This window comes from Hypanus sabinus, unplaced genomic scaffold, assembly GCF_030144855.1.
Source record: "Hypanus sabinus isolate sHypSab1 unplaced genomic scaffold, sHypSab1.hap1 scaffold_61, whole genome shotgun sequence".
NCBI lineage: Eukaryota > Metazoa > Chordata > Chondrichthyes > Myliobatiformes > Dasyatidae > Hypanus > Hypanus sabinus.
The window spans coordinates 1,078,168-1,093,993 of NW_026781466.1; the positions used below are offsets into that span (position 1 = coordinate 1,078,168).

Consider the following 15,826-nt stretch of genomic DNA (forward strand, 5'->3'; position numbering starts at 1 on the left):
ACTTATCGCACCGTGCTGAGCCCCAGCTGTCCATCAAACAGTTCCTCCCTTCTCTCTGTGTAAGAACACAGAAGCTGACAGTGTCCTTGTAAAAGTGGAAACAAGCTTGCAGAGAAACCATAACACCATCTCTGAGCAGTCTCTCTCTCTCTCTCTCCTCTCTCTCTCTCTCTCTCTCTCTTCTCTCTCTCTCTCTCTCTCTCTCTCTCTCTCTCTCTCTCTCTCTCTCTCTCTCTCTCTCTCTCTCTCTCTCTCTCTCTCTCTCTCTCTCTCTCATCTTCTCTCTCTCTCTCTCTCTCTCTCTCTCTCTCTCTCTCTCTCTCTCTCTCTCTCTCTCTCTCTCTCTCTCTCTCTCTCTCTCTCTCTCTCTCTCTCTCTCTCCCTCTCTCTCTCTCTCTCATGATTACAATACAACAACCATAACGACATCAGCACTCATGAACTGAACTGTATTTTGTACTTTTCCATGACAATTCATTTACCCCTAGACATCGATAGAGCTTGTTTATTATTGCTTGTTATTATTCCTACACTTTTAGGTTTATTACTGCTAACTTGTTTTATATGTATATTCGCATTATTGATATGGTTTTGCTTATTTTTATTAATAAACACCTTTAGTTTGGTACCACCAGACTCCACCGGATTCTTCTTTCTCTTCTGTTTAAAAACCCAGTTACGGGTACGTAACAAATTTCCTATCCCATAGAGAGGTGACTAGTTGCAACCTGTCATCTCAGGGAGAGCAAGAGGGGAACGGCAGGGATATATTTTCATATACTGATATGGAACAGAAACATGGGCAGGTCAAGATGGGCCGAGTGGCCTCTCCAGTGAGACACGGAATTTGATACAGAGAGGTGATTTATATATCACAGCTCCACAATATTAAACACCAGTCTAGTTTAAGGCTAACATCAGCAGAACAGACTCCTCCAATGCTCAGTGACCAGGGTTCAGCCCTGGGTGCGATGAGCAGCCGCAAGAACTGCAGAATCTGACAGTAACAGTCCCTCATGAACCTGCAGCTGCCTTCAGTCACCGTGATGGTTAAACATTTAACACGGAGCTGATTTGAACTTCCTCCCTGATGTGAAGTTGCTGGTGTTGCAGCAGCTGGGATGATTGAGTAAAACTCTTTACTCACTCCGGACAGAAATGTGGCCTCTATTTATTGTGAACTCACCGGAGCATCACAAGGTGGGTTATCTGAATGAGTCTCTTCCCACACACGGAGCAAGTGAACGGCCACTTCCCAGAGAGAAGCTGCTGGTGTATCTGCGATGGCCGACTGAATCCCTTCCAAAATGAGAGCCAGTGAATGACGTCACACTGCTAGCGACGTCATGGCGATGTATCCAATCAGATCACGGACATGGACATGTGTTCGAGCTCTCCTTGTAGCTTGTAGCTTGTGGGTCGTTATCTTCTCCAGCATCTCCGCCTCCACATCCAAGCATCGGCGGCATTCAAGCACTGGTGAACTGACAGATACAGCGGAACTAACAAGCTGTTGTGTTTGTGATTCCCATACACAAATCCTTTGACTTCCTACACTGCTAAACATTTACAAAGTAAGTCAGTGGGTGACGGACAACATTTCAACTGAAATAATTTTAGTTTCCATGATGCCTTCTGATTAAAACACTGTCACATCACTAAACAATTTAGAGGAACAAGATTTCATCTTTAAACTGGCCACAGTTCCGGCATCAGGCAGAACAAACTCTCCGCTTCCCTCTCTGTGTCAAAATGGATCACTCCTCCCCTTCATCAGTCTGTGACTTGGCTCAGTTTGTCTGTCTCCTTCACATTCTGAGCATGCGCCACACACCCACTGAGATCACATTTTATTTACACGGCTGTGACTAGAGACTTTCTGATTATTATGTCCCTCCCGGCATTTGACGCTGGTAAACTCAGTCGGCAATGGTATTGAACATCGGGAGAAGGTGATTAGGCTTTTTCGTTGGAGATCGATAAACTGCCGGTAGTGTGTGGCTGGATGAGTGGGTCGTTTTCAGACTGGAAGGGGGTAGCGTTTGGAGTACCCCAGAGAGCAGCCCCTGATCACAGTTGTTCCCAGTTTAATGTCCTGGCGGAGGGAGCGAGATGTGAGATGTCCCAGTCTGCTGGTGACGCAGAAAGAGTGGAGTTGGGGGAGGGGAGGCTATTCACATGCAATTTCGTAGCTTTGCAATCAGTACATAGAGCACTGTGGGGCTGCAGTGGCGGGTTCCAATCTGCTAATTACATTTGCTGACGGCACTACATTGATCGGCCGAATCCCAAATAATAACGAGGCAGCGTATAGAGAAGAAGTCATCACCCCGACACACGCTGAGTTTTTTTTTCCTGCTCCAGAGAGCCAAAAAAACAAAGAAAGAGCATGAAAGTCGTTTAGAGAGAAAAATCAAACTCCCACCCCCAACCCCAGCTTAAAAAAAGAACGGCATCCCGATCATCAATCTACAAACCCCACCCCTCTGGACAAAAGGGAACAATAACATCGAGCCCCCCCCCCCCAAAGGAAACAACCCTACCCCGCACAACAGCGGAGGAGCCGGTGTCACCAGGGTAGCTGAAATCTGGAACTCACTGCCCGAGGTGGTGGTGGAGGCAGGTCGCTTCACAACATTTACGAAGGGGATGAGCATTGAAACTGCCGAGATACAGTCGGCTGTGAACCAAGTGCTGATAAATGGGACCAGTGTAGACAGTGAGTGGATGGTCAGGACAGGTATGGCCGGCCAAAGGCCTGTTTCCGTGCTGTGTGATCCACCGCTCCGGACATGGTAAATTAACAATGGTGGCACCACGAGGCATTGATTTCAAAACTCCACACCCCTCTCCAACCTCAAATAAACCAGACTGCACCCCTTTCTCACCTCTGGGAATATCCGTTTCTGTCAAAGTAGCATAGAGATTGGTCACTTCTGCTAAACAACTGGCAACTGATGAAGTTCCTGTGTCTTCTTGCACTAATGTTGCTTCCTTACAGCAAAACTAACCCTCTCACTGTGTCAGAATCAGTGATTAAATCAGACCCCAAACACTGTGCTTTCATCCCTGCACGTTATAACTGGAACCATCTCACTGAGGGTCTGATGGAGACATAGGATCACATCTCCTTGATTCAGACATTTCAAATACCCTCAGAATGATTTTCTGATTCAGTCTGAAGGTTTTGGTACATTCAGCTCGTCATCAGACCTGAAAAATCATGTCTTCCCGCAGCTGGTTCCTCCTGTTGGTGTGTCCTCTTTCGTCCACCTCCAGGGAAGCTGCATCTCCACACAGACTCCTCACTTGAGAATACACACAGTGTATTCTGTTGACTAATATGTGTGTGGACCCCGCTGGCAATTCTAGTGTTGTGACCCGAATCGAGACAAACACCACGCTGCCCACTCCACCAACAACACGGCCGGACACATAACAGGGGACTTTACATCCCACAACACTGGATTCAGTGATGAAACCCGTCATTAATGTTGTTGTCCCACTGAAAAGTCCGTTAAGGTGCTTTTAAATGCCAGCGCTCTCCCACAGGTGACGTCACACAGCTCCTCCCCGCACGCACATGACGTCACACATGGGCTCCCCACACCGGGATTTGCCCTCACGTGCGCGGTGTCTTACGTCACCCACGCGCTGCTGTGCTCGAGCTTTATCGGTTTAACGGCTGGGCTAATAATCACGTGACCAGCCCCTCCCCCACCGCTGTCAACAGAGGATTCAGGAGCTACGCTATTCCTATTGGTGCTAAGCGATGTCAATCACTGTTTACAACCAGTCGCGAAGGCGGACAAGCCGAGTGGGAGTTACCCCGCTGAGTTCGTCTCCCGCTCAAGCGCCGACCGCCTCCTCAGAGCGGAGAAAACCTCAAAGTAAATGTCCGCTTTCTGATTTATTTCCATTTCCCTCCGAGGGAAGTTGGGGCGTTTGTGAAGCGTCTCCTGCGGCCGGAGTCTGATGTATCGCTGAGAGGTAGGAGGAAACCGCTCGGCCCTTCGGTTTGATGCCGGTTCCCCGGGGAGGGAGGGATTTTATTGACAGGATGAAGATGCTGAGAGAGGGGGCGGACAGGATGTTTGTCCCGGTGGGGACAGGAGGGGCTCATCTGTGGAAATGTCTGAACCCACGGTGGTGTCGAGCAGAGGGATTCACCACATTGGGGGCAAACACCGGCAGACTGTTGCCCTGCAAGCGGGGCCAATGGTCCGGGCAAAGTGACAATTATTTGTGTTTTGTTGAGATTGTACCTGGAATATGGTGTAAAATCCCGCTCCCCAAACTAACATGGGTTATACAGACCAAAGAACAAACTGCCGGAGGAACTCAGTGGGTCGGGCAGCATCTGTGGAGGGAAATGGACCGTCAACATTTCGGGCCGAGACCCTCCCTCTGGACTGAGAGTGGACGGGAAATAGTCAGAGAAAAGAGGTGAGGGGTGGGGATGGGGCAAGAGCTGGGGAGTGAGAGGTGGATACAGGTGAGGGGGGAGGTGGGAAGGTGGAAATAGTGACAGGGGTGGGAGGTGAGTGTTTGGGGCAACATGGGGCTGCAGAAGATGGAAGTTAATTCCACAGAAGATTAACAAAGAAGTTAGAGAGTATTTGTTATAGAGAGTGCAATGCCGATTCACCAGACTGATCCCTGGGGTGCTGGGCTCATCATATGAATAAAGATCAAATGTGATAACCCTTTCATTTAGAGAATCGAGGATTGAGACACATTGAAATGCACAACATCCTTACCGGCTGAACCAGGGATCACAGTCTCTGAAAAAAGGAGTGCTCTGTCCGGGACTGAGATGAGGGGAAATGTCTCCATTCCGAGGGTGGTGAATGTCTGTAAATCCCCACCACAGAGGTTGTTGAAGACTCGGTGATCGTCCGCACGTAAAACAGAGGCTGACTCATGTGTGGAGACCGGAGGGATTGAGGAAATTAGGATCGGACAGAAACATGTGTCTGAGATGGGAGAGCAGCCGCCATCTTGTTGATGGTTTGAGGGGCTGAATGGCCACCTACTGCTGTTTCTCACTTGATGTTTCAGTGTTCCTGTCCAGTGAGGCAGGAGGAATGTGAGTAGGAATTAGTATTTATAAACATCGACTGATTTACATGAAACCTGCACAATCCTATTTTGGATCTAAAATGTTAGTCGGATCGGAATGGGATTCGAACCCGTAGGCCCTAACCCAGGGAGGTGGAGGGATGGGACGGGAATATACGGAGGGGAAATGTTAAACATGTACCCGGTGTAAATAGGGAATAATGTGGGAGATGCGGTGGGGAGGTCGGGCAGAGTGTGAGGGGCGAGGAGCGGAGTCACCGGGTCACGTGGGAGACCATCCACCCGTCACGTGATCCCGTTTTACCGCGGATCCGCTGCACACAAAATGCCGGTGGAACACAGCAGGCCAGGCAGCATCTACAGGGAGAAGCTCTGTCGACGTTTCGGGCCGAGACCCTTCGTCAGGACGTCCACCAGCATTTTGTGTGTGTTGTTCTCCAGCTTTTTCCTTCTTTCCACAATCAGATCTTCCCTTCTCCAGACAACACACACACAACACTGGTGGAACACAGCAGGCCAGGCAGCATCTACAGGGAGAAGCTCTGTCGACGTTTCGGGCCGAGACCCTTCGTCAGACTAACTGAAAGGAAAGATAGTAGGAGATTTGAAAGTACGAGGGGAGGGGAAAATGCGAAATGATAGGAGAAGACCGGAGGGGGTGGGGAGAAGCCAAGAGCTGGAAAGGTGATTGACGAAATTGATACAGAGCTGGAGAAGGGAAAGGATCAGGGGAAGGGAGGTCTCAGGGGAAAGAAAGGGGGAGGGGAGCACCAGAGGGAGATGGAGAACAGGCAGAGTGACGGGCAGAAAGAGAGAAAAAAACGAGGAGAGTGGCAAAAAAACTAAATATGTCAGGGATGGGGTAAGAAGGGGAGGAGGGGCATTAACGGAAGTTAGAGAAGCCAATGTTCATGCCATCAGGTTGGGGGCTACCCAGCCTGATATAAGGTGTTGTTCCTTCAACCTGAGTGTGGCTTCATCTTGACAGTAGAGGCCATGGATAGACATATCAGAAAGGGAATGGGACGTGGAATTAAAATGTGCTGCCACTGGGAGATCCTGCTTTTTCTGGCGGACCGCGCGTTGGTGTTCAGCGAAACGGTCTCCCAGTCTGCGTCGGGTCTCACCAATATATAAAAGGTCACACCGGGAGCACCAGACGCAGTAAACCACACCGGCCGACTCACAGGTGAAGTGTCGCCTCACCTGGAAGGACTGTCTGGGACCCTGAGTGGTGGTGAGGGAGGAAGTGTAAGGGCAGGTGTAGCACTTGTTACGAACCCCGTAACTGGGTCACTTACCAGCAAAGATAGAGATGTCTGTTGAAGTCTGATGATACTATTTTTAACAGTATTTATTAGTAAAAATGCACAAAAATAATATCAATGCAAATATACAGATAATATACGTCGTCAATACTAAATCTAAAAGTGCAGGTATATTAATAATCAATAAGAAATAAGCTCTATCGTTGTCTCGGGGATAACGAATTGTCCAATGGAAATATACAGTTCACTGCAGTTCCACAAGTTGCCGTCTTTTGGTTGTCGCTGTGTTGCACTTGGTTGGAGAGAGAGAGAAATAAGAATAGAATGGAACAGCTACCGCTACGGGTTTTCTAACCTTTCTGATTTCGATCCTTCGGGAGTCCCGTTGGTGTGGCCGTTCAGTTGTGGCCTCTCGTTCTTAATTGGTGAGGCCGCCAATCTCAGGCAAGGGAAAGGACGCACACGAACCCCCCACCGGCTGTCGCTATTAAACGCTGTCACGGGATTCCTAGCGTTTCTCCTGCTGCGTCTAAAGGGGTTGTTCCCCAGACCCTCTTTTATCCTCACTCACGGGGTCTCAAATGTCAATCAGGTTGGGATGATGCAATCCCTCAACCAGACCACTCTGGTTGTCTCCTGAGTGTTTTCAATGAATAGTACAGCACTCAATACACAATTCCGTCTCCCAGAGACAATGGCCGGTATCCGTGGCTCCGTTTCGCTGAGGCCAGGACACATTCCAAACCTTGAGGATTCTCTCTCATTTCCTGCGTCCCAGAACCGAATTAATAGCGATCTTGCGATTCTCCAAAAGGAGGGGGCGACTTTGTACCCTTCGGCCCCTCAGAGTTGCTTCACCTTCGTAACACACTTCAGATTCAGATTGTTTATTGTCATTTAGAAACCACAAATGCAATGAGTTAAAAAAATGAGACAATGTTCTCCAGAATTATATCACAAAAGCACAGGACAAAACAGAGTACACCAGAAAATCCACATAACGTTTGGCAATCCCCAATCCAGAGTCCGGAGAGGCTGCTGCGTATTAATATCAGGCTAGCATCTTAGCGCGTTCCCCGGAAAGGAGCTCCAAATCCACCAGACAAAACAAGACCAAAAACTAAAGCTACAAGACCTGCACAAAACCACATAGTTACAACAGTGCAAACAATAGCATAATTGATTTAAAAAAAAAACAGACTATGGGCACAGTAAAAATAGTCCAAGATGTTAAAGGACTGTACGTTCAAAATAAATTACCACAGTTTCCACGAGTCCCCAGGGTCCCGACAGACTCGCCATCCCACGCCGGCGGCAGAAGGGAATACCCCCGCTATTGCCTTCCACGGCGCCGCCCGACTCAGCCTTGCAGACGCAGCACACACCGAATGCGCCGAGTCCGTCGAACCTCCGAGCCAAAGACCATCCCCTCCAGCACAGCTTCTCCGAGCACCATCCTCTGCCGAGTATATCAAGACGGCCCCGCCAATGCGACCCCGAGGACTGGGGGCCTGTTCTTCCCAACAGAGTGTTGGACCTCACAGCAACAGCAACAACGAAGAAGAACTTCCTGGGATTTCCCGGTGTTTCTCCGTACTTCCACGTCCGTTTTCAATCGATTATGATTGCGCACGGCACCCCACTTCACAAATAACTGATAATCAGCTCCGGACTGGCCGCTGCAAGCTGCGTCGCGCCGCCATCTTGGATCTTTCCAAGTTGTTCCGCTTGCAAGGATAAGTAACAGGAGGGAGATCGGTGGGAATGAATGGACAAGGGAGTCGCGTCGGGAGCGATCTCTGTGGAAAGCAGAAAGGGGGGGGTTGGTGGAAAGATGTGTTTGGTAGTGGGATTCCGTTGGAGGTGGCGGAAGATACGGAGAATTATACGTTGGACCTGGAGGCTGGTGGGGTGGTAGGTGAGGACAAGGGGAACCCTATCCCGAGTGGGGTGGCGAGCGGATGGGGTGAGGGCATGGGAGTTGGAAATGGGAGAGATGTGTTTGAAAGCAGAGTTAATAGTGGAGGAAGGGAAGCCCCTTTGTTTAAAAAAGGAAGACATCTCCTTCGTCCTGGAATGAAAAGCCTCATCCTGAGAGCAGATGCGACGGAGACGGAGGAATTGCGATAAAGGGATTGCATTTTTGCTAGAGACAGGGTGGGAAGAGGAATAGTCCAGGTAGCTGTGAGAGTCTGTAGGCTTACAGTAGACATCAGTAGATAGGCCGTCTCCACAGATGGAGAATGAAAGATTAAAAAAGGGGAGGGAGGTTTCGAAAATGGACCAGGTAAATTTGAGGGCAGGGTGAAAGTTGGAGGCAAAGTTAATGAAGTCAACGAGCTCAGCATGCGTACAGGAGGCAGAGCCAATGCAGTCGTCGATGAAGCGAAGGAAAAGAGGGAGATGGATACTCGTATAGGCTTGGAACATGGGCTGTTCCACATAACCAACAAAAAGGCTGGCATAACTGGGACCCGTGCGGGTGCCCATGGCTACACCCTTGGTTCGGAAGAAGTGCGAGGAGCCAAAGGATAAATGATTGAGAGTAAGAACTAATTCCGCTGGGCAGAGGAGAGTGGTGGTAGAGGGGAATTGGTTAGGTATGGAATCCAAAAAGAAGCGGAGGACTTTGAGACCGTCCAGGTGGGGGATGGAGGTATATGAGGGCTGAACGTCCATGGTGAAAATAAATCGGTGGGAGCGAAAATGTTTTCATTGAAAAAATTCAAAGCGTGAGAAGTGTCACGAACATAGGTGGGAAGGGATTGTACAAGGGAGGGGGGGGGATAAGACAGCGTCAAGGTATGCAGAAATGAGTTCGGTGGGGCAGGAGCAATCTGAGACAATGGGTCTACCTGGACAGGCAGGTTCAGAGGCCCCGCCCACTTACCTGGTGACGCGCCGGCGACATCGCGCATGCTCAGTCCGGGAAGGATAGTGTTTTTCGTTCTTTGTTGAAGCGGGTCGGCCGTGGGATTGGGATCGGGAGGGGGTTCCCACCCTCGCCCCCTGGGGCAGGGAGCCAGGGACGGATTATTCTCTGCGGGGCGACGACAAGTTTCCTTTCGGTGAGTACTGAAACAGGTCCGGAGCGGGGAGGTCCCGAATTCAAACAAGAGAACTGGAGAATAAAAGGTGGGGGTGGGGAGGGAGAGAGAAACACAAGGTGATCGGTGAAACCTGAAGGGGGAGGGGATAAACTTTCCCGAACTGGCGGCCTCGCCTCGCTTCCTTCTCAGAATCTGCCGGGGTCGGTCCGGGTTGTGAGACCTTCTCACCGAACCGTCTGAGATGAGCCGCCGCTCAGCCCCTGTTGTTCTGGTCCTATTAGCAGGATAACGTAAACATGTTTCTATATTGTTACTGACAGAGAATTGTACAATTTGTGTTCCGTGTGTTATCTGAATGTATTTGCCTGTGATGCTGCCACAAGTCAGTGTTTCTCTGTACCTGTACCTTCCCGCACTTGTGCACTTGGCAATAAATTCAACAGGACCTGAGAAATCTCAGTGAGATTTGATTAGTGATGATCATCTTGGCAGCTCGGTAGGTCGAATGTATGAGACAGTACACTGTTAAATGCAAAACACTGAACAGTGTCGATGATCAGAGGGATCTTAGACTCCAAGTTCATCGCTCCCTGAGAGAGACTGCACAGATTGATCGGGTGGTTAAGAAGGCAAATGACATGGTTGTCTTTATTAGTTGAAGCATTGAGTTCAAAAGTCGGGAAGTTGTGCTGTAGCTTTATAAAACTAGTTAGACCAAATCTGGAGTGTTTCTTCAGTTCTGGTCGCCCCCATTCTCGGAAGGATGTCGGGGCTTTGGAGAGGGCGCAGAAGAGGTTTACCAGGACACTGCCTGGATTACAGGGCATGAGCTATAACGAGAGGTTGGACAAACTTGTGTTGTTTTCTCCAGAGCGGCGCAGGCTGAGGTGAGACTGGATGGACGTTTATCAGATTACGAGAGGAATAGATAGAGTGGACAGACGATATATTTTTCCTGGGGGTTGAAATGTCTAAGATAAGAGGCCATTCATTTGAGGTGAAAGGGGATAGGTTAATGGAGATATGAGGGGCGTGTATGTTGTTCCTCACCGAGTCTGCTGGGTCGGTCGCTGGAATTTGCTCCCTGGGGAGACCCTCCGCTCTGACGTAGTAATCACCCTGCGAATACTCACAGCCGCCCCCCCCCCCCCCCCATGTATGGTGGTTTATCTCCTCGTTCGTTGTTGAAACGATATATATTCCTTAATTGATTAGACTGAGCACTGTGCTGTACTGTTCTATGTTCTGGGTCTCTTGTTGAGAGGTTTTGGGGTAATGGAGGCAAAAGGGATGAGTGGGAACAACAGGTCACTGGAGTCCAGTGTGGGAAATGTGAGATCACCCACTTCTGCAGGAGAAACTGCAATCCTGAGTGTGTTAAAATGGAGAGTTTAAGTGCAGTGGGTAGAGAGGGAGGTGAAAGGTACATTGTATTTATTGTAAGAGTTATTGGGTGTAAGAGTGAAATGACATTAACAATTACTCGCGTTTTGTTGAGATTGTACCTGGGATATGATGTAAAATCCCGCTCTCCATGGGTTATACAGACCTGCTGTTGAAGAAAGGCTTAAAAAACCCCCCAGCAAACTATAGACCAGTGCTTCTGACATCAGTATTCGAAGCACTGCATATATAAGTGTTTGAAAAGACAAGACTGACTTGGAACAGTCAGCATGACTTTGTTTACTCCTGGCAACACACACAATTTTTTTTTTGATGAGGTTATTGGGAATATTACCAGGAAAGTAGATAAAGGCAATGAAGCGAATGTTGTTTACATGGTCTTTTGCAAGCATTTAGCAATCCTGCGTGGGAGGTTGGTCAGGGAAATTCATTTGCATCACGTTCAATGTAAGGAAGTAAATTGGAGTAGACAATGACATTTTGGGAGAAGGTGGACTATGATGGTTGATGATTGTCTCCATTAATCGTTGGGTCCGTTGCTGTTTGTCATTTATATCAATGATTGGGATGGTAATGTTTTTAACTTGATAAGCACATTTACATGTGACACCAAGATTAGGGGTGTAGTTGACAGTGAGGGAAATTATCTATCATAGGTTACAGGGATCTGGAACAGCTGGAAATACTGAGCTGAAAATAGCAGATGGAATTTAATGCAGGCAAGTGCAAAGTGTTGTGCTATGGTAGGTCTTGCACAGTAAACAGTAGAACAAAAGGATCTGGGAATAGAGGTCCATAATTCATTGAAAGCAGCACCACAGGTAGATAGGGTGGTTAATAAATGCTTTTGGCATTGTGACCTTCATCAATTAAATTTTTGACTGCAGGAGATGGGATGTTATTTTGAAGTTGTATATGACATCGGTGAGTCCAAATTTAGAGTATTGTGTGTAGTTTTGGTCACCTACCTACAGGAGAGGTGTAAGTTTGAAAGTGTACTGGGAAAAACTTCAAGGATGTTTCCAGAGGACCTGGGTGATAAGGAAAGGTTGAATAGTTTTGGACTTCAATCCTTGAAATGCTAAAAATTGAGAGGAGATTTGATAGAGCAGTGCAACATGAAGATGGGTAAAGATTGGTAAATGCAAGCAGGCCTTTTCCACTGAAGTCAGGTGGAACGACAACCAGAGATCATGCATCATGGGTGACAGATGAGAAGTTTTAGTGGGACATGAGTGGATAAGTCTTCAATCAGAGGGTCGAGAGAATGTGGAACGAGCTGCCAACAGGAGTGGTACATGCGAGCACGATTTCACCTTTGAAAATATGGATGGGGGAATATGGCTACTGTGCAGGTGGGTGGGAACAGGTGGTTTAAATGGCTCAGACAATGCACCTGTACTGTGTTCTGTTTCGATATGACTCTCTAACCATGACTCCTTGATCACAGACAGAAGTTTGATTGAGTAAAGATCCAAAATTAATATCAGACTTGAATAATTCACACCTTAATTCCCCAAGAATACTCAACAGCCTGGATGTGTTTTGACATGGTTTTAAACTGCTCCCTGTCATGGATATTTCGTAACCAGGGAAAGACAAAATGCTGGAGTAACTCAGCAGGTCCGGGCAGTATGTATGGAACTGAATACAATGGGAACGTTTTGGGCCGAGACCCTTCAGGGGAACTGGAAAGGAAGAGCGAAGAGGCAATATCATTGATTGATTTGGAAGGTGCAGGTTGCTTTTGTGTGAGACTTGGAGCTCAGGGTTTGTGTTTAAACAGCTGCCTGCATATTCCTCAGAACAGGGAGCAGCCTTTCTGCTGAAACCAATTCTAACTGGTTTGACATTTCACTCTCTATCACATAAACAAAGTCACTTCAGTGTTCTGTTTAACTATTTCTGCATATGCAAATGTGCTAAACTGTTAATAGTTTGCAAGGAACCTGTAACATGTCATAAACGACACTGCCAATGGGCTTGAACGAGCTACATTACCAGTTACAGTTGCTGTCCTGTTTGCTGTGAGTTTGCAGAATTTAATTATTTTTACTTCAAACTCTCATTATCTGCAATTGTTTTAAAACTTTTTTTATGATACTAAAAAAAAGATGCATGCCATTCCCAACTGTGACATTCCTTAATACAAAGACACGACACAGTGTATGAAAAATGCGTCTTTACCAAAATTGCCAATAACCCTTAAAATATTGTTGATGTACGGGTAAAGGTGAGGGGCAGAGAGAGAGAGGTTGAGCAGGGAGAGGGGAAAAAGTCAGGGCGAGGGTCTGTTATGTACCCCGTAACTGGGTGTCTAACTCGCAGAGAAAGAAGAATTCATTGGAATCTGGTGGTACTATACTGAAGGTGTTTATTAATAAAAATAAGCAAAACCATATCAATAATGCAAATATACATATAAAACCAGTTAGCAGTAATAACCCTAAAAGTGTAGGAATAATAATAATAATCAATAATAAACAAGCTCTATTGATGTCTAGGGGTAAATAAATTGTCATAGAAAAGGATAAAGTTCAGTTCAGTTCATGAGTGCTGATGTAGTTATAGTTGCTGTATTGTAATGGTTGGAGAGAGAGAGAGAGAGCGAGCGAGATGTAACAGCTACAGTCAGGCAAACCTTTCTTTGCTTTCTTAATCCGTCATATCGGTGTGGTCATTCAGTTATGACCTCTCCATTCTTCTGTGGTGGACTCGTCACTCTGGCATGAGTGGACACACACACAAGTCCCCACCGGCCCTGCTTTTACACTGATAGCCTTACTGACCGACCTCCTGGTTCGGTCTCCGAAGCCCCCACCTTTCTTGTGGGTTCCAACACTCAGTCAGAGTCCACTGGCGTGTCTGGAGGGTGTCTCTCCAGACCTATCTTTTATTCCTACTCATGGGGACTCAGCTATCCATCACTCCTGAATGACTGTGTCCATCAAATCAGGCCACTCCTTCAATCCACTGAGGAATGTTTATGAGCAAATATTGTCCTTGCAGTGAAACAGTAAATAATTCAAAAAGGAGTCACAATATGGTTAATCAGCAATTTCCCCCTCTCTCTGATCTGTCGCTGATGTTCCTGCTTGTTTTTCCATCTCTCTTTCTCATGGTCAGCATAGCAATAGTAATAGTTTGTGTTTCTCAGGAGGGGAATGGTTAACTTTACCCCATTGTCCATCAGGTCTATTCATCACTCATAACAGGTCTATGAGGTGGACAGGGAGCAACTAAGATGAAAGTGAGGCAGAGGAGTAGGTAGAAGGGGGGTAGATGATGGGACACAATGGGGAGACAGCGGGAGGGAATATGATTAGAGAGAAAGGGACAGAAAGGGAGTTTGGTGCAGAAAATTTATTTGCTCCACGTTCAACGTAAGGAAGTAAATTGGCATAGACAGTGGAGCTTTGGGTGAAGGCTGACAATGATAGTAGATGATTGTCTCCCTGATTGGGGGTTTATGACCGGCTGAGAGCCACAGAAATGGTAGTTGGGCCGTTGCTGTTTGTTATCTATGATAATGTGTTTAACTTGATAAGCACATTTGCATATGACAGCAATATCAGGGGTGTAGTCGGCAGAGAGGCAGGTTACAGTGGGATCTGGCGCAGCTGCAAATACTGAGCTGAAAATTGCAGATGGAATTTAATGTAAGCAAGTGCAAAGTGTTGCACTATGTAGGTCTTACACAGTAAACGATAGCGCACTAAAGAGTGCGGTGGAGTAAAAGGAATAAGACATTGCTGAGTTTGAATTTGGAGTATTGACTGCAGTTTTGGTCATCTATCTATAAGAGAAATAAATAAGGTTGAAAGAGTACTGGGAAAAGGTGCGGGTTGTTTTTCTGGGAGATTCAAAGCTCAGGGTCTGGTGTAAGCAGCTGTTTGGCCCTGCACATTCCACAGAACTGTAGGCAGCTCTTCTTAAAGCAGCACTTTAGGCCATTCTGCTAAAACCATATCCAACTGCTTTGAAGTTTCATTCTCATTTGGGTTTGAAACATTCACATTATTAGTCTGCTTAACTATTTCTGCTGCAGGGTGGGTCAATGAATGTGAAAGCTGATATAAAGAACACTACCGATGATTCAGAAACCTCGCTACCAATTACAGTTGATGCTCTGCTTGCTGTGAGTTTCTGGAATTTTATAATTTCTTCCTTCAGACTCACATTGTCTATATTTGTTTCTAAAACATTCTTTTCATGATTCCTTAAAAAAATCAGTTTGTGACAGTCACCGGACCATGAGACACAGGAGCAGAATTCAGCCTGTCGATTCAGCTCCACCATTCCATCATGGCTGATCCCCGATCCCACTCAACCCTATACCATTCTCACCATATCCTTTGATGTTCTGAATGATCAAGCGACAATCAACTTTTGCCTTAAACACCCACGGATTGTCCTCCACTACAGTCTGTGACAGATTCACTACTCTCTGGCTAAAACAAATCCTTCTTCAATCTTTTCTAAACGGTCGCCCCTCAATTTTAAGGCTGCAACCCCTAGATTTGGATACCTTCACCACAGGAGCATCCTCTCCACATTCACCCCAGCCAGTCCTTTTAACAGTCAGTAGGTGTCAATGAGATTCCCCAGCATTTTTCTAAATTCCAGTGAGTACAGACCCAAAGCTGCATCATGCTCCTTGTATGTGAACCCCTTCATTGCTGGAATCATCCTCATGAGCCTCCTGCGGTCACTCAACAACGACAACACATGCTTCCTGAGATATTGGGCCCAAAACTGTTAATGACACTTGAAATATGTCCTGATTCATGTCTCATAAAGACTCAGAATTTTCTCCTTGCTTTTATATTCTATTCCCCTTGCAATAAATGACAACATTGCACTTGCCTTCTTTATCACAGACTCAACCTATAGATTAACCTTCCAGGAGTCAGACCCGAGTACACCTGATTCCCTCTGCACTCTGATGTTTGAACATTCTCCCGTTTAGATGACAGTCTACATTGTTAGACAGGGATTGACAGGCGGCAGCTGGGCAGGAAA

The 15,826-nt window shown here is 47.0% G+C and overlaps 1 protein-coding gene across 1 annotated transcript in view; it reads left to right on the forward strand.

Moving 5' to 3' along the window:
- The first annotated feature begins 14,858 nt into the window (after positions 1-14,858).
- LOC132389602 (NACHT, LRR and PYD domains-containing protein 3-like) overlaps positions 14,859-15,826 on the forward strand; it is an 87,711-nt gene continuing 86,743 nt past the window's right edge. The window contains exon 1 of the mRNA XM_059962088.1: positions 14,859-14,942. The gene's annotated coding sequence lies outside the window, so the exon portion shown is untranslated. The remainder of the gene's footprint in view (positions 14,943-15,826) is intronic.